The sequence below is a fragment of the Eurosta solidaginis genome, chromosome 1, assembly GCF_040869045.1.
Source record: "Eurosta solidaginis isolate ZX-2024a chromosome 1, ASM4086904v1, whole genome shotgun sequence".
NCBI classification, from domain to species: Eukaryota; Metazoa; Arthropoda; class Insecta; order Diptera; family Tephritidae; genus Eurosta; species Eurosta solidaginis.
In genome coordinates this window covers 305399926-305420073 of record NC_090319.1, presented here as the reverse complement: position 1 = coordinate 305420073, position 20148 = coordinate 305399926, and the positions used below count along the sequence as shown (strand labels likewise).

The window sequence follows — 20148 nt, the reverse complement described above, 5'->3', positions numbered from 1 at the left end:
GAAGCTATAAAGGTTGTATTGCGTTTATAAATCCCTTGATCAAGGACGATCTCTAGTGGGTCTTTGATAGGGATAGGAAACTGGAGGCATTTAAAATTAAAAAGGCATATCTATCGGTATCAATGGAATTCTTGGTTTTAAACTTTTTTGTTTTCGAAATTTCCCGATAAAATGAATTGCTTCAATGAAATTCGTAAAAGTTTTGTGATGTAAGGCCTGGTCCCACTCATAAGCGCGGAGAATCCAAATAACGAAGCATAAATATTATGGGCCCTTTTTTAAGGATCAATCGATGAGGAGGAATTCCTGATGGCTCAAAAGAGTTAAGAAATTCAACCGGATATGCACAGCTTGGAATTCTTCCACGATTGTGTTAATAGAGTGATGACTTGTCTCGGTTCTAGTGATATTAACATCATTTTAAGGTGCCAAAAATTCCTTTTCTCCAAGCCATTTATAGTTTGTAAAGATAGAAGGAAAAGAAATGAAATCTGTTAGTAAAGAAATGGGAATGTTGCCATAATAAATTTCAAGAAGTTGTATAGCAAAAGCTGCTGCGGAAGTGTTTCCGCCAAAATGCGCTCTCATATTTCTAAAGAGAGTAAATTTTTGTACGTAAAGCCATCGATAGACGGAAAAAAACGGTTCGGTCTAAAACTTGCAGCGACTGTTTATGAGTCATGGTGCACTCATCCCACACACTCATTTTAGTCTGCCCATTTTCTTATGTTGCACACCGATGTATCAGCTGTTTGCAGACAGTGGTAATTTAAATACGGAATGAGCTGTACGTCCACCACACAAAGGGTATCCGCGGTACCTGAGGAAGAACTGCCATAGTGATTTCTTTTTTTGCTCCTACATCAAATAATATCAAAATGGCAGAAATGTTTTTTTCCGCTTCCTCCAGGCGCATCCAAAAATACCAACCCTAAAGATAACAAACCCCAAAACAATACTAAAGGAATAAAAGCCAAACCCAGCTCTGCAATCAAACTTTACGTGTTGAAATAACCTAAGTTTTTACGGCAGCCATAGTTCTGAAAAATTCCATTTATTTCTTTTTCCCAATTCCATATATTACTGGTGCTGTTAGGAGTTAACGTCATATAGCTCCTTAACAATTTTCATTATTCTACCATTACTAAATCCAGATATATGCAGTATGAAATATTCCATTTGTATGGGAGGTGCCACGCCCCTTCTTACTAACTAGAGGTTTACGCCGATCACCTAAATTGATCCGCGTAAACCTCTAAACTGAATGGCTGTACTTCAGAGTATCACATTGTCCACAACTAATGAATATGGAAACATACTACTGACGACAACAGTATGTTTGACGATCTGGAACAATATCATAAAAATGTGCATGAGTATCTGGGAGGCTTGTAATACGAAAATTAATAAAAAAAATATTTGGAAATGGTTTGTTTATCAGCCCAATTTTAAATATTCCCTCGGAATTTTGTTCTCGCAGATTTTTTATTCCCGCGGAAAAATTCTTCCAATTCTTTTTTCCTAGGGAGAACAAAAATGGGGGATAGGAATTTCGAATTTTCGCAGTCAGCTGTTTTGTCAATTGAAATTTCGTTACGCCTTTCTTATTTTTTTTTTTTTTTTAATTTAAAAGTTTAATTATTGTTGCGAATTTGTTTGAAATTAAGAAATACAGTATAAACAAAGCACAGTATTGCATTTCATATGGTATTCACTGAAATGAGGTCCTATTAAGATGGCAGACACACTATAGCAAACAACAATATTATATACTAAATAATTTATACCTCATTTATTGGCAATTTATTACCACAAAAAAAATTTTAAGCTGCGTTCGGTTCCGAGAAACGGGAGTGTCTGCTAGCTGAAGACTCAAGCCAGCAGACACTTCGTGAAAACACGACCTACAGCTTCCGAACGACTTGAATAATTGATATTATATTTATTGGCAATTTATTACCGCAAAAAAAGAAATTTAAAGCTGCGTCCGGTTCCGAGAAACGGGAGTATCTGCTAGCTTAAGACTCAAGCCAGCAGACACTTCGTGAAAACATGATCTACAGCTTCCGAACGACTTGAATAATTGATATTATATTAATTGGCAATTTATTACCGCAAAAAAAGAAATTTAAAGCTGCGTCCGGTTCCGAGAAACGGGAGTATCTGCTAGCTTAAGACTCAAGCCAGCAGACACTTCGTGAAAACATGATCTACAGCTTCCGAAAGACTTGAATAATTGATATTATATTTATTGGCAATTTATTACCACAAAAAAAAATTTAAAGCTGCGTCCGGTTCCGAGAAACGGTTTGGCGATTAGCATCATACTGGCTTAGTGTTGATCACGCCCAAGGGCGCCTATTTTTTCGGCTGCTTGTAAGAGCTACAATTCCCGACGTATGAACAGTAGCAAGCCCGACCACCAGTCGCTACCACGCATCTTGGCCCTTATCCCATATGCCAGCACAGAAGCTATAAGACTGCGACTTCGAACTCATACCTTTGTGGACCTCACTTTCCTAGAAGCACTAGGTGTAGCTCCGAAAACTTTCTGACGTATGCTTTGTTCTGCCGAGCTACACCAAAGAAACGCCTTGAAACGTTAGAGAGTAACTAGTTCTAGACTAGTTCGACTATCCTCTATGTTAGTGTAGTAGAACACCCGGTCATTTATTCGACTGTCTTGGGAAAGTGTTTGCTTCACCACTTTGAGTATTCTTGCGATGGAAAAAGCCTAACCTGGTTAAAATATGTGCCTACGTATTCACATTTGTAACAGGAGCCGTAACGTGTAGGTAATATTTAAACACGTTTGATAGGCTATATCCAATTTGATTCACTCCCAAGGGACCAAGGAAATGTCAAACCAGGAGACTTGAGTGCTAAATGATGAAGTGTGAATCAAATCAAATCAAATCAAAAGATGTAAGGAAGGCTAAGTTCGGGTGCAACCGAACATTACATACCCAACTGAGAGCTTTGGAGCAAATGTTGTAGTTGAATGTTGACATAATTTACTTATATACTGTAAAGATATTCAATTTTTTGTTAAAATATGACTTAACAAATTTTTTTTTTAAAGTGGGCGGTTGGATGACGAAGATGTTGCTAATTTTTATTTAGAACACATATAGTAATAGGAGTAACGTTCCCTCCAAATTTCACCATGATATCTTCAACGACTGCTAAATTACAGCTTGCAAAACTTTTAAATTACCTTATTTTAAAAGTAGGCGGTGCCACGCCCATTGTCCAAAATTTTACTTATTTTCTATTCTGCGTCAAAAGGCCAATCCACCTACCAAGTTTCATAGCTTTATCCGTCTTTGGTAATCAATCATCGCACTTTTTCGGTTTTTCGAAATTTTCGATATCGAAAAAGTGGGCGTGGTTATAGTCCGATTTCGTTTATTTTAAATAGCGATCTGGTTTGAGTGCCCTGGAACTTACATACCAAATTTCATTAAGATACTTCAAAATTTACACAAGTTATCGTGTTCACGGACAGACGAACGGATGGACATGGCTAAGTGAACTTCTTTTTTCGCCCAGATCATTTTGATATATAGAAGTCTATATCTATCTCGATTAGTTTATGCCGTTACGGGGTACCGTTATGCGAACAAAATTAATATATGTGTACTCTGTGAGCTCTGCTCAGCTGAGTATAAAAATTATCTTTTCAGACGCTTCTTTACATTTAAGCAAATAAAGTGATTTTTCAAACCCTTCTCATCGTATATATTACTAGCAGACCCGGCAGACATTTTTCTGCCCTAAACTTGGTCTATCTGCATACATTTTAATAAGCTTTTTCCATCTAACTCTGCCTTTCCCCTCTTCACTTTTTCTTAATCCTTTTATTCACTCCTCCCTCCGTCTTTTTTGCTTCATCTATCTCTATCTTCGTCTCACTCAGGGACGTTAAGCTAATCGTTTATCAAAAAATGTCCACCGTTTCCGTTGAAACACTTCGAAATATTATCGATAAAGAAATTATCAAGATAAATTGTATCTCGTTTTTAACCGAAACGCAAAGCTTTCGTTAACGTTAAAAACGTTAACAAAAATGTGATACTTTATGTTTGAATTGTGCTGGCAATGCTATAGCCATGGTGAAGCCGTAAGGCATAGATTAGATTGATACGAATCTTTTGTTTACGCTCTCATATTTTCGCTCTCACGAGGGATTTATCTGTGATTGTTGCCAGCAACAACTGCTGAAGCGGGTGCCAGAACAAAAAATGTGCCAGCCAAAACAAAAAACGTGCCAAAAATTTTGGTAAACTTTGGTTTGACCTACGACTGTAGAATAGCGTTCAAAAATTATGGGAAAAGGATAAAAAACTTGTTTTAGTGTAAGTATTATTAGTTCGAAGGCGGAGGGTAAATATTATTTCCCATTCAAAAGTTATCACTAAAAACAGGGTTTGTAAATATGAACTCCCGATGCAACCATTCCATTTTGATCACAGAACCTGGAACGCCAGACATGTAGGATAAGCCCTATCCATTAAATAATGTTAACTGTTATATCATAGGTCCGATTTACTGAAATTTCAATAGAATATATGGTTTTCACTGCGAGTTAAATGCGTTACAATATTTGACTAATTAATTTAATCGAAATGTTAGTTTTACTTAGATTTGTTTATATTTAACTCTAACTAGTCGTATTATTGTAAAATAACTTTAAGGAAATAAATATTTTACGACTATCATTTTATTAAATGATTGAAACTATAATCGCCGAAATGTATGTCAAAAATCCCCATTTTCAGATCTATTCATTTTTGATTGGAGTGGCATCATTGATAAATGTGCATTTTGACAGCGCTCTCTCGAAACAAAGAGTTGCAAATCCATTCATCTATGCCGTAAGGTGCTAACAGCGAGCGAACATACACGCACAAACTCCATGTAATTTGTTTGTGTAATTCGTTGGTGGTAATGTCAAAAATACTCTGAGAAATGTTCGTACTGTCAAAATTCATGAGAAAAGTTGCAATCAGCTTGGCTAATGCTTTCACCTTTAATGACTGCGCCATCAATCAGCTTTGCCAGCATAGTTTGAAATTAATAATCAACATAAACGATTTGATTTCGCTTTGATATGGCAGAAAACGAAACAAAACCATTTCGTTAATTTGACGTTCTTAACGTTAATAAACGAAACGAAATGACTTTGTTTCGTTTATTAACGTTAATTATCGTAACGAAATGATATCGGTTCGTTGGTTAAGCATGCCTGGTCTCACTCTATCTCTTTCTCAGTCTCCTTCCCTCTTTTCTCTTATCTAAAATTCTTCTTCATCATTTATTGCCAGTCCAAGAGGGTGGTATCTATTTTGACCCAGTCGCATTCCGAGTCCCAGTCCCACTCCGAGTCTCAGTCCCAGTCCGTCTCTGATCTACTTCCCGGAAAAAAGGATCGTAAATACTAATATAGGCAAATTTATATACCAAATTTCAGGCAAATCGAATAGTACGTATGTAAATAGGTATGTGGGTATTATTAATTCATGTCTTTATTTCGGCTTCGCAATGCATATTGCTCAGTATTGCCAGGTTGATGCGACTAATTCGAATATCACAATGAAAATTACTTTAAAGCCCTCAGCAACAGCTTTCGTTTGATATTCATATTACACACATATTCTAGGGGTTCCCGGTCCACGTTTTGGCCTATATATCGAGACAATAGTCAACAGCTTCAATTTGATACCCATAATGTAAAAACACATCCTAGTGTTACCCTGATCCACGTTTTGGCATATATCTCGAGACGCTAGTCACAAATAGGTATGAAACTTACGCTGTACTAAAGCACTCATCAACAGCTTTCCTTTGTCATCCATATTGTATAAACTCTGTCTAGGGGTACACGGGCCCACGTTTTGGCCTATATCTCGAGACCCTAGTCACCAATAGGTATGAAAACTACCCTTTACTAAAGCACTCATCAACAGCTTTCATTTGATATCCATATTGTATAAACTCTGTCTAGGGGTACACGGCCCCACGTTTTGGCCTAGTCACCTAGGGGTATGCAAATTACCCTCTACTAAAGCACTCATCAACAGCTTTCATTTGTTATCCATATAGTATAAACACATTCTAGGGGTACCCGGGTTCACGTTTTGGCCTATATCTCGAAACCATAGTCACCAATAGATATGAAAACTACCCTTTACTAAAGCACTCATCAACAGCTTTCATTTGATATCCATATTGTATAAACTCTGTCTAGGGGTACACGGGCCCACGGTGTGGCCTATATCTCGAGATCCTAGTCACCAAGGGGTATGCAAACTACCCTATACTAAAGCACTCATCAACAGCTTTCAATCGTTATCCATATTCTATAAACACATTCTAGGGGTACCCGCGTCCACGTTTTCGCTTGTATCTCGAGACCCTAGTTACCCGCGGGTACCAAAAATATCCCGTATCAAAGTACTCATGAACAGCTTACATTCCATACCCATATTGTACAAACATATCCCAGGATTACCCAGGTCCACGTTTTGATCTCAAGCCCCTATCCAGAACGGGATAAAAATTAGCCTATGTCTGTCTCCTGGTTCTAAGTTACCCCTCCACCAATTTTCAGCCAAATATGTTCATCCGTTACTTCCTCTTCAATCACTCTTTATCTATTAAAAAAAAAAGCGCATCAAAATCCATTGCGTACTTTTAAAGGTTTAAGCATTCAAAGGGACATAGGGACAGAAAAAGCGACTGTTTTATACTATGTAGTGTTGTACATCCATACATACCTATACACCTACGCACGAAGTTAAATAACGCAGCGAATGCTATATATGTACGTATGTATGTGTCGCATCAAGCCTCACTCAAAAGCAATTAGCGCGGACAGTTCACAGCTAACAAACGCACATACGCATTTTTTGATAAAAATGTTACTTTTGTTTAAACAAATTGGCTGATATAAGAAAGGAATCAAGTATTTTTTTGATGCAGATCGAAGGTAAATATTTTAAAGTTTTACTGAAAAGTAGAATTTTTTAAATCCATCCATCCGTTTATGAATGATAGCTGTGTAAACAAAAATTTTATGATTTTTACTACAATTTGCCACGCCCCTATAATATATATCTTCAAATTATAATAACTGTACCATCTCACGTAGCTAAGCTTTCAAATGCAAAAAACCGTTTTAAAATCTGAGCATTCTGTGTGAAGTTATGTGCATGCATGGCATTTAGCGACTTTATTTTATAAGATTTATAGATATAGATTTCTGATTGCTGTTTTTATGTACGGGTTCCTTTTTCGCTCTTATTTGGAATCCAAATCTATAAATAAAGTTTTGGTTGTAAAGATGGAGATTCGGGCCATTGGCGAGCTTTGGGCAATTTTGGTCGTAGAGCTTTGGTTTAGCTATATTTTATTAAAATAATTTGTTAAAAATAAACGAGTGTGAGCACACAAAGAAATCGATTTGTACTATGGCACTATTGTGAATATTTGCACGGCATTACCGGCAGTTGCTATTGTACGCTAGTGGCAGCGCAAGTAAGTTTTAATTGATTAACGGCAGTTGCTATTATACGCCAGATGGCAGCACAAGCTGTAATCTGATCTGACATCTGATTTCTGTTGATATTTGATAAGAGACTTTTATATTGGTTGGGAAAGATGCGCACGGGTCAGGCTCGTACGCATATATATCCTTAACTTAAGTATGAGCTGAGAATCATTTCAAAGGAGTATTTAAACACCTGGAGCGTACTGAAGGATTTTGCATCACTGATTTCACTTATTCTTTGAGCCAATCGGGGATAACGAATTTTTGAAAAAATCGGTACCTTTTTCGGGTAACTTGCTTTGTTAACAATTTGAGGACAATTTTTTTTTTTTAACTCATTGTTCTTTATTACTTTTTTTTTTAAATTATGCGAACTAAGCATATAAATTTATTATATAAATTTTCTTTTAGTGTTTTGTTTTAATAACTTGGTGAATTCGGTGATGCAAAATCCGTCTTAAGCCGGCACTGAACGCGCCTGTTTTCTCAAATAACTTTTGAACGGTTACAAAGTGGTAAATTTCGCAACTGGATTTTTGTAACTGGCAGTGATGCGCATCCCTTGATACCCTTTTCGACCATATCGGGGCAATTTTCAAAATGAACAATAAATGGTCTAGACAGTCTTAAAAGAGTAGAAAATATAGTAACGCGCTGAACGCCGCCACCACGCCAATATTTTTGACATTCAGAGGCGGGGTGCGATAAACGACGAAAATCGGCGGCGGCGGTTGTTTGCGGTGTATATCTTGATCACTCACCCCTTATTTTCTTAGTGTTGTTAGGGATTGGTCTCATATAACTCTTTACTGAATTTCAATGTTCTTGCATGAATACTTCCAGAGTTATGCTGTGTCAAACATTCCATTTATATGGTAGATGCCACGCCCTGTTTTGTATTGAAGTTATGTTTAGCCTATGACCATCTTTGGAAGGTTTCTAGTGGGTGGTGCAAATTTGGTTGTGATCGGTCGATCCGTTTAGGACGTAACGTGATCTATACATACAGACGTACATAATTTGAATTTTATATATTGTGGCGAATTTTAGAATCACTAAGCTGTTAGTAAATAAAGGAACAACAACAATAAAGCAAGCTGCCACACTTGTGTACATGAACAAATCAATCATCATTTACACACATACATACAAGGCAACAAGGAGATACTTACAAACACATGTAGTCATCAGCCGAAGTTGTTACTCACACATACACCCGCATATGGCTCCCAACAAACACTGAAAACAAAAATATCAAATGTTTGAGAAAAACATTGATTCTCAGTTTGATATTCAACATTATTTATCATTTGAAACAACATATTTTCTCGACTTTTTCTCAAACGTCGATCTTCAACTTGAGAATAATTTGAGACATACTTGACAATTTTTTTTCTCTCAACTGTTTGAGAAAACATTAATTCTCAGTTTGATATTCAGCATTATTAATCATTCGAAACTAAATATTCTCCCAACTTTTTCTCAAACGTTGTTTTTCAACTTGAGAATGGTTTTAGATATGCTTTCATTTCATTCCATTCCTGAAATGTCAACATAGCAAAGATATCGAAATCTATCGAATCGGTGGATATTCGTCGATCTCTAATTTGCATAGTTTAGCTGGAAATGTAAACAAGCTATTTTATTGAGTGAAGTTGGACATAAAGTGAAAAAATAAGGAAGTATATATACATTTTGATAATATAAGTGATATTTTACTACATTATGCATAAATCTAAACGAGTTAAAAGTGAAGTGAGGCAAATAATAAATTTGCTTACCGAAAGTGGCACAACAGTAGCACAGGGAATAATAGAAAGTTCAGGAGTAGGCCCCACCTTAGGCGAAGGCCCTTCTATTTCCAATAGTGTTATTTATGATCGAAGTGATTCAGAAAGTGTGGATTGCGACTATTCGGAATCTGACATTGATGCAGAAAGTGAAATGGGAAGTGTTATTCGAGAAGAGCTTGCTGTATGGGCCGTCCATTTTAATATTTCCACTGATGCAACTAATGGTTTGTTAAGAATACTTCGGAAACACGGAAAAACAGAAGAATACCAGCTTGCAATAGATTATAATCTATATATAATAATTTTTAGATGCATTTTATTTATTTACTTATTTATTATTTAATGTTTCCTTTTTCTTAAAAACGCAGGATATTTCTGTTGTATTTTTGAACTACAAAAATTTTATTTGAATTTTTGTATTAAATTCTTTTCACTTCTTCAACTAAATTGAAAGGACATTTTTATGTGTAACCCGTAGGAGTTTTTCTAGCTATATGCATTTTTTGTAACCTTTTATGTAAATTTTTTTTTTATTTATGGCCTTCATTATGGCCTGTTCATTTACAAAAAAATTGTTACTGGAATTTACTAATTGTTGATGTTTTGTATGAGCAATGACAGAAATTCCTAACTTCCAGTAATAATTTTTTTGTAGATGAACACATCTAATATATTAGGCTTGTATCTATGTCACTAATGGGAACTTTTGTACCTCATTTGCACTTTTCTTTGCAACCTTAAATTTTTGTGCCTAAGTTTTTTGTTTACCTATATGTGTACTTAATCAACATGAAATAATATTTTAATGTATTCACCATGTATATATAACTAGTCGGAGTTTCTCTACATCCTATGCTGTTTTGTAATATTGAATTTAATGCTTAGTTTTTTGATTTTCATGAAATAATAATTTTTTTATAATATAATTTTAATTTTTTTATTCATTTATCTATCAACATTAAACAATATAAAATGTATACATATTTGTTACAGAATATTTTAATAAAATAGAAAGATGGTTGAAAAACTGGTATGTAAATAATTTTTTGCTTTGATATACTTTTTTGAATTAACTGAAAAAATTTGTCAAAACTCATAAAAAAGAACTCTTATTATTAAAACTGGGTATTTCTTTTACAGCGTAGGTAACACTGAATAAACAATTAAATTATAGTAATTGGATTCCATTTCGTTCCGCTTTATTTTCATTTGAGAAAAAGTTGAGAATCCAAAAATTCTCAATTTGAAAATAAAGAAAAATCCCATATTAAAAATGAGCCTTTTAGCTTGAGAACGCTATCAAGGGTTATTTTAAATGCATTTGAAAACTAACGTTTGAAATGTGAGAAATGGACTGATTCTCAAATGTATCTCAAACTGAGATTTGACAAAAATTTTTATTGGGCTATAAGATAAACATAAACTACAAATATACATGTATATAGAAATTACCAAGTACGAGATACAACTATCCTAGAAGGCGAAATGTCTAGACCAGCGATGGGCAAAATGGCTCGTATGAGCCTTTTGCTCATACGGGCACGCTTTGCACATTTCAGTGCAAGGTGAGGCACGATCAAGTGCAGGTATGTGGGGCGAAGAACACAGGAAGAGAATAATATACAAACACACATAAGATTGATAAAGAGAGAGTATTTGTAAGCATCATCAACAACACTGCTCATCTTGCTTAATACATATTTAACAGTTACCAAGCTATGCGCAAAATAGAGCTGCCTCAGCTCTTATTATGTTCAAATTATTAAGCGTTTTAGGATAAACTAGCCTTTACCGGCGGCTTCGCTCGCACTAAAGGCCACAAATATGTAATTTCGCTTTTGTGATTCACAACTTGAACTGAATTTTCCAGTTGTAATTTTAAAAGTTCCTTTATGATTCAAATCATAAACAAAGCAAGTTTTAAAATTAGAAAAATGGTCGCCGTAAATTTAACACACATGCAACACATGCTCCAACAATTTTTGCAGTGTGGATTTAACGATGTATGTGACCTGAAGAAATTTGGAAATTTCTCCATAATTTGAAATTTATAAATGAAAGCAGTTATGTTTATAATAAAACTGGTAAAATTAGTCGTTTATGCGATTGGTACATTTTTTTATTTGTAAACTGATACATTTCTTTCTAGGCTCACGGCAACACTGCCAGCAAGTCTGAAAAGGTTTTCGTTTTCCCACGATTGTATACGAAACGTGCATTAGTACGTTTTTCTACTACAATTTCCTCTAATGCTACTACTTTAAAAATACTTTTTTAAATACTTTTATGTATATATTGCAAAATGAATCGGCTTGCATATAATTAAATGTATGTGAAGGCGAAATGAATGTCAATAATGCTCTGCTTAACATAAAGTCGACTTCAGTCTATGGTTATTCGGTTTTTCGTATTTCTTGCCAAAAAGTTTATGTTTTTGTTTTCGTACTATTGCAACACAGTTTGGGAATCGGTTTTCGAGGTTGAGAGAGATTTTCATTTCAGTTTATTAGTGTTTCCGCAACCTTCTTGCGATGAATATCGTTTGAGACGAAGCGTACGATATTTCCAATATATTTTTTTACTTCCCTAACACCCCAAAATACACAAACGTCTCACCTAGCACTCGCTGGCACTGAAACTGATTTAGGAGCCGAAAATAGGCCCGTCCCTGGTCTAGATCTTAGTAGAAATATGCAGACGAGGCAACAGAGAGTATAAAAGCAGCGCATGCTGAGGTATGACTAATCAGTTTGATTTAAACACGCTATCAGTTGCGAAGTGAAGTATAATTGAACTACTCCCAAAGTAGTCTAATAAAGACCATTTTGATATACAGAATATTGGAGTGATTTATTCAACAGTTTAGCGATATTCGAACGTTAGCAGAAAGTTTCAAATAAGCGGAATTTCACAAAATTCGTTACAATATATAGATAGATAGGTGCGGTCAAAATCTTAATTAATATTATCTCCACTATCTTTGTGAAAAAATTATAAGGAACGGTGACGTTGGTTTATTTTATTGATATTCTATAACTTATGACCAATTTTTTATTACTCATTATTCAAAATTGTCGAGAAAGATTTAAAAAAGTATTGCTGATGGCAAAACTTATGTGGACGTACAAAATATAATTGGTTGCTCACCAACCCAACAATGGTACCAAGCTGGACCCCTCGCGGTAGATTCGAAATTTGATAGGCCAGGAATTATGTGCTTATTTGTTCGCAAAATTAAAAATTTTGTGCTCAAAACTTAAGTACTTTTGGGAGATGTTTAAGAACCTGCCTGAAATTTTTCGATTTTTTCATTCTAAAATTTTCAGCATTTTTTAAGTATGCAGTTTTGTAGTGTAACCAGTTTCAAGTTTGAACCTAGAACTTGAAGTATGTCTCGCTAAGAGTATATTTTCACTGTTAGTTATTCATTGAGAACAAACAACGATTTAAAAAAGCATTTCAGATTTCGTAAATCGACGAAATAAAATCGTCTTTGAAATTTCCCTTTCGGTCAGCTTTAAAAGTTAACAAGCATTAAAAAGTTTCTTCTAATTATTTTCCCGCCCGTACTTATACATATAATGTTCAAGGTAACAAAAATTTGTGTGGAATGAATCATTATTTTTTTTTTTTTCCTAATCTTTGAACCCATCGACCTTTGATTTGAATTACCTAATTTAATCTTTTCACTACTTTTTCCTGGACAAAGAAGGACAAACGGTAGGCAAACAATTGACATACGATCTAGCACAATAAAACAAATTTTTTTTAAACAAATTTTAAGATGCCAACTACACAGAGCTGTGGTATATGTATGTGGTAGGTGATCCGATCCGGTCGTTTCCGACGAATGTTTCATCAGGGAACAGAACATAACCGCACACCAAATTTCATCAAGATGTTCAAAAACCTGAGGGACTAGTTTGCGTTAAAACAGACAGACGGAAATCGCTTAATCAACTCAGGTCGTCATCTTGATATAAATTTTTTTTATAGAAATTTCGGGGGCGACGAAAGTTGGGTTGTAACCCAGAACAGCCCGAACGATGCAACCATCTTTTACACGTGACACACTGGCAAGAGTAAGACCGCCTGAGATAAATCCTTTTCCGACATATGCAGCAGAACCACAGCCTGGGACCGGGGTTAGGTTGAATACCTTCCCGGAACAGGAAGATATGGAGCAGTCCAGGTGCAAGGAGCTGTTCCGAGGATGACAATTTGTGGCAGGGATGCAACAAATTACTTGCACAATTGCACTATAGATCTGCACAAAGGTCGCAGTGCTTCCAGACCTATTAATTATAATACACTGAAATGACAACCCTTGATCAGGAAAAACATCCCTAATCGCTCCGGTACATAGAACCGGCTGCCGTGGGTATACGTGATCATTTCGGTATACGTATTGGGGAATCTATCTCATCTCCTTTAAAGACTTACAGTTTTGAGATTGGTGAAAAACTTAACATACCATTTCATTTCTTTTGCATGACAGGTATACAAAATGATTTCTATCACGGATGATAAAACACGATTCGGGCCCTGATTGGACTACAAAACAGAATATGCAGAAAAATTGTTGTGCTCCACAATGCATCCAAAGTTTCTTCGAAAATAAACGAAAATACATAAATAAAAGTAGAAAAAATTAATAAAATTCTTAAATAATTTTAACTGATATTTTCGTCATTGCAGCTGTTTGTAAACAAGATAAAATAAAATACATACATTCTAACTTCTTTTTGAGCACAATTTAAAACCAACTTAATTCCAGGGGTCAGATAAGTTCGGACTTCCATTAGAAGGGCAACTAGTAGTATAGCAACAACATTGAAGCTTAAATCATTAGCAAGCACATCATGCGTTGTTGCATCAATTGCGGCTCTTCTTTAACTTTGGCCCCTTCACCAGAGCCACAGTGACGTCATCAGTGGGCCTGCTCCAGTGACGTGCTCTACGCAAATTGTAGTATCTGGAATACTTTTCAAATATTAAAAATTAGTTTGAAATAGTAAAAGAAGCAATGTGGTATTCATTGTATTAGGTTGCGCTATCTGCCGAAAACCGAATAGACTCACATCCATAGTACAGGTTTACAAGTATGATATCTGTGAGAAGGAAACAATTCCTCTCTCTTTCTAACACACTGCCGTTTGACACTCCGGTCAGTGTCAAACTATTGTGGATCTCAGTGGAACCTGCGTGGAACTTGCGTTTGACACTGAACGAAGTGTCAAAATTACCGGGGTTGCTGTCGTGGAAAGCTACGCAGGGAAACAAAAAAAGGAGCGGAATAGCAGATATGGGTTGCTTTGATGGTAAATTTTTTTGAACGAATTTAGTATGAAAATGTAGTGCACCTATATGGGTCATACAGAAAATTATACAAAAGTCTTGAATTGGAGTATCTGAGGACGCGTAGTTATTCCAGTATTAAGAATACAAACACGGGTGCTAAGTTTTTCTACCCGTTCAAAAGTTCTCCGCGAAAAACCGTTTGAAACCGAGGTCGACTGTAATAACCCGGCCAAAAATGTGGAAAGAGAAATGAAAAGACGCGTTTTGTCCTGTTATCAATAGTCCAAAGCGAGGCAAAAACGCGTTTATTAATACCTCCCCCGGCGGTTTTGGTCGTGTTTTGGCAATCGTCCCCGGTAATAAAGTATCACCAAAGATTTTAAAAATTATAAGATGGTACATTGTAGACTTGTAAAACTTTGTGGAATTTGTAGGACGGCTGCGCGAGGAATTCACCATACTTTTTGCTATGCTGTCCGCTTCAACATAGCTGATATTTTAAGGCTGTTTAACTCTGTAATCTTTGTTGTAATTTATTTTGCTTTTGGAAAATTGACCTATTTGAAATAAGCTGGCATAAAAATATTGGCATAAAAATATTGGCATAACAGCTTAAGTTAAATCAACAATGCAAAATCTTGGAAAATTTGAGCAGATGTGGCAATTGCGCGCGTTTGTTGAACGAAATGATGACAATCTATTGATCATCACTAGGAAATTAGCTACATTCCATCAACTAAGCAGCACTTTAGCAATACTACTGTTATTATTTGGCTGCTCAAACATATCCATATTAATTGTGCATGTTTAAGTGACTTAAACTATGAACATTTTTCGTTCGTTTGTTTCATTAGCCATTGAGTGTGCTTGTAATTCTCAACTGGTTAGTGAAATATTCTAAAGACATAGTTTAAGTTTTTTATCCCAAAGCGAGGTTTTTCAAAGCAAAACAAGGTGACTCAACCCGCAGCCAATACCTTGGAGTCCCCCAGTGCTCGCCCCCAATGAATAAATACAAGGTGTAACAGGTGCATAGCAACCTCCCTCACTAAAATAATACACAGTCCACTTAAATAATATAATAGCAAAAAACCTATTCGCCCGCCGAATCACCAAAGCTTAGACAGTGCATTAAATCTAAAATATAAAACTCAAAAATGACTCCGGTTGTTATGTCCGCAGCATTTATTTGGTTCAAATACACAACCAGTAATAGCCAAAGCCATAATAATTTACACGGGTCATAAATTCTTTCTCTGATTCAAAAGCTGAACTACCAGCGCTACCGTCATCAGCTCAGTGTCATCATTGTCAGTAGCGCCAATAACACCAAACTCGTGCCTGACACACAAAAGCCCTTTCACTCAATAGCGCAAGTGAAATGTACTACGCACTCACTACTAAGTAGCGTCAAAAATGCGCTTGGAGTCATTGCGTCAATGAGCTACCATTGAGCTGGCACCGCATTGGCACTGGCGCCATGCAATTTACATCACTAAAATTGCGCGAATGCCCAGGCTCATGACTTTTTTAATCCAGATGATGAAAACGAAGCAGGGGCAAAACGTATGGTGTATTCCTGGCGCAGCCGTCCCACTTTGTGGAGAATGAACGACTCTTCAATGCTCCCTCTTATTAATCTACCCTCTTTGGTATCACAATTTGTTAACTAAAATTGTCCAAAACATGTGGATTTTAAAGAGAGATATAATTAAGTGCTCGTTTGAAAGTAAGTAAGGATATTTCTTTGTAATTTTACAATAAAAATTTTACGCAGTTTTCGTTAGCAGCTACTACACTTTTTTTGGACCTAAGAAGTACAACAGTGCCAAATAGCATCCACAAAAAAAAAAGACGACCAAGAACAAGCATGTTATCAGGTGAGCGTGGCTGTGTGTGCTACATATTCTACTTGTAGACCTTTACTAGTGATGACCGATACAGCGGTTTTGAAATATCAGTGAAAAAATGATGGATATTTTTGAATCGCGGCTATTTTTTATAGCTATAGCGATCCCTTCAATTTATTTTTAATAAGCGAATGTGAAATTTGTATACTTGGATATGAAAAAGGAATGTTTAAGTTTGTTTACCAGAGTAGATTGAATGTTATACATTAATTTAGTTTAGTATACAGAATATATGTATGAACCAAAATTGGAATAAAAAGAAAAAAAATATGTACCTTTTATTGTAAACTGATGTAATGTGAAATTCTAATTTTCTGAGATATTATGATACAATATTATTAACTGGCTGACGACATTATGTTCAGTCTCGTATTAGCATAACTAGCGGAAATAGATGTCTATGCATATTTGTTTTATAAATTTTGCTAATTGAAAATGCTTTGATTTTTAAATGTAAGATGAATCAACCCGAAATAGATCTGTAAATGTAACACCATAAAAACCAAAGAGGATAAATATAATAAGAGCCGTCACTCGTTATTTTTTAGGCATTTACTCGATGTAAACTATGAGGTAGTCGCTACTTTTTTTTGGGCGAGATGATTATAAATGTCTTCTATACATTTTCATGGGGTATTTGTGTTTATTTTTCCGACTGTTTTTAATTAATTATTTAATTCTCTTTCCAAAAAACACGTTTGCATAAAGTGACAACACCGCATGGATAAATGGAATGTAGCGACTACCTCACAGTTTACATCGAGTAAATGCCTAAAAAATAACGAGTGACGGCTCTTATTATATTTATCCTCTTTGATAAAAACATGATTTATTTACTGTTATTTTTATACTACACCGATGTATTCAGAAATACTCCGTATGAATTTATTCTGAAATTTGTATTTCGCTGCATAATGTTTTTATAGTAAAGTGAATTAATTTTTAATGAAAAATGCAGATTATAAAAATATTTTTAGCAGTAAATTAGCCACCCACTTCATTGCCCTAGAGATAAGCCGGAGAATTCAACCATATAATATGACAAAACTTGAATTGCATTCTCCCAAAAAAATTAAATTTTGACTTACACCTGTTTACAATAAGACGAGTGATATATGTGTGACTCGGCCTATCAAAAGGTGGCTTATGACTCAAAAAAGAAATTGCGAGAAACAGCTGTTAAAGATAAACCATGCATTTCTTCAGTTTCTTAGTAGTGTTCTTTTTTTTTAGTCATAAGCCACCTTTTCATAGGCCGGGTCACATATTTCTATAATTCTTTAATTTTTCCATCAAAAACATAAATTTTAAAAATAATAAAATTGTCGCATTTCACTGCTTTTTTTACTATAATTTGCTCTCATCTTTTACTCCGTATTAAAATGGATTTTTAATAAATTAATACAACCAAATTTTCGCAGCCAACCAAATCAAAACGTCGTTTATAAAAATATCAATTCAAAATAACGTCGACTGAAAGAGCAAACTAGCTAAAAGTAAACACAACCGACTGAAGAAATATCGCTTAATGAAGAAATATCGCTTAATGAAGAAATATCGCTATTGGCGAAATGCTGTCAAAATGCCAGTCAATGATATATTTGGATACCTAGTAGCGATGAACGATATTTCACTACCGGTGATTGCATCGCCGCTATCACTATTAGTATTAGAATTTCGTGCTGAAGGAAAATCGCCTATCACTGATATATTTGGATAGCAATAGCTATCACTATAGATATTTTTCATCCGCGGCGATGCAATCACCGATAGGGAAATATCGTTCCATCACTAACCTTTACAATGCTCACATCGAGAATTATTGTTTGCGTTGGTGGTGGAATTTCTTCTGTTCTACCCTCAGCTATTTTGTGTTTTCTGGTCTCCATTTTAACCGATCATTCTGAGATTTTTAAAGGAGGCTCGTTTCTTTTTTGTCTTTTTTTTTTAATATTTAAAAGTTACCAACCAAGAGAACATTAGTACCGTCATATACTACGTGAATTCAGAATTTTCCCTTGCGATCCGGTGCCATATTTCAAATCAATGAATTAGAAATATGTATGGGCCAGACTTTTATTTATTTATTTAATAAAGTAATATTAACCACACGCTTATATTCAGAATATTTTAGTATTTTATTTTAAACACACAAACACGCAATTTTTTTAGTAAGTCACTTTTATTGTATATGTATGCATATTTGTATTCTAAGTACTGCATATACGGTTGCCACTTTGTTGCTTTTGAAACAAATCTAGTGAGATTTTACATTCGGTTCATTGGTTGATTATTTCAAAAATTTATCATTTTTGAAAAGCTATAACAACAAATATATTCAGGTTTGTAGCCTTTGCAGTTCTTTTCAAAAGAACTCAAACAAGTAACTAGTTGCTTTTGCAATTAGAAAAAAGTAAGTGGGGTCGCCTCTCGGCAGTGATTTGAAAACCATTCCGAGTGTATTTCTGCCATGAAAAGTTTTTCAGTGAAAATTCATCTGCCTTGCAGATGCCGTTTGGAGTTGGCGTAAAATATTGACCCGTCAATTTGTAGGAAAAATAAAAAACAGAGCACGACGAAAATTGGAAGAGAAGCTCGGCGGTAAAATCTATCGCGCCTTGTATTTTTTTACTTTACTCCAGGAGCCATAAGGTGGATCCGTTGATTTCGTTTTTTTTTTTTTTAATTTGACAGCTAATCATTTTGACCTGGTAACACTAACAGACATATGCACTAGGATGTTCTATATTTATCACCTCGTTTCCACTCGACACCCCGCACATATTTTTTTTTTATGCTGACAAGTTTTTATACCCAGCTGTACTTGTACACAGGGTATTATAACTTTGATTGGATAACGGTTGGCTCTACAGGTATAAAGGAATAGAGATAGATATAGACTTCCATATATCAAAATCATCAGTATCGAAAAAAAAATTTGATTGAGCCATGTCCGGCCATCCGTCTGTCCGTTAACACGATAAATTGAGTAAATATTGAGATATCTTCACCAAATTTGGTACACGAGCTTATCTGGCCCCATAATAGATTGGTATTGAAAATGAGCGAGTCGGATGATACCCACGCCCACTTTTTATATATATAACATTTTGGAAAACGCAAAAACCCTGATTATTTAGTAAATAATACACCTAGAATGTTGAAATTTGACGTGTGGACTGATATTGAGATTCTTGATAAAAATTTGCAAGAAAATTTTGTAATGGGCGTGGCACCGCCCACTTGTGATAAAATCAGTTTTACAAATATTATTAATCATAAATCAAAAATCGTTAAACTTATCGTAATAAAATTCGGAAGAGAGGTTGCCTTTACTATAAGGAATGCTTTGAAGAAAAATTAACGAAATCGGTTAAGGACCACGCCCGCTTTTATATAAAAGATTTTTAAAAAGGTCGTGGACGAAAATAGTAAGCTATATCTTAGCGAAAAAGAGCTTCCAAAAGAATAGGTGCGATTCGGAAAAAAAAAGTTTGTAAATAACAGGTACGCTATTATGAGTACATATGAGTTGAGTGCTCATAGAACTTATGCTGAGATTTGTTCGTGATCCAGTGCTATTGAAACTCAA

General features: G+C 35.2%; 1 protein-coding gene across 7 annotated transcripts in view; it reads right to left on the bottom strand.

The window, feature by feature from the left end:
- Positions 1-20148, bottom strand: part of wdb (widerborst) — a 79604-nt gene that overhangs the window by 38799 nt on the left and 20657 nt on the right. The window contains exon 2 of one of the 7 annotated variants that reach the window (XM_067761362.1): positions 14077-14328. The exons of 5 other annotated variants lie outside the window; for them this stretch is intronic. The gene's annotated coding sequence lies outside the window, so the exon portion shown is untranslated. Of the gene's footprint in view, positions 1-8724; positions 8792-14076; positions 14329-20148 lie in introns of all 7 variants that reach the window. One more of the 7 variants, XM_067761361.1, reaches the window with a different exon arrangement.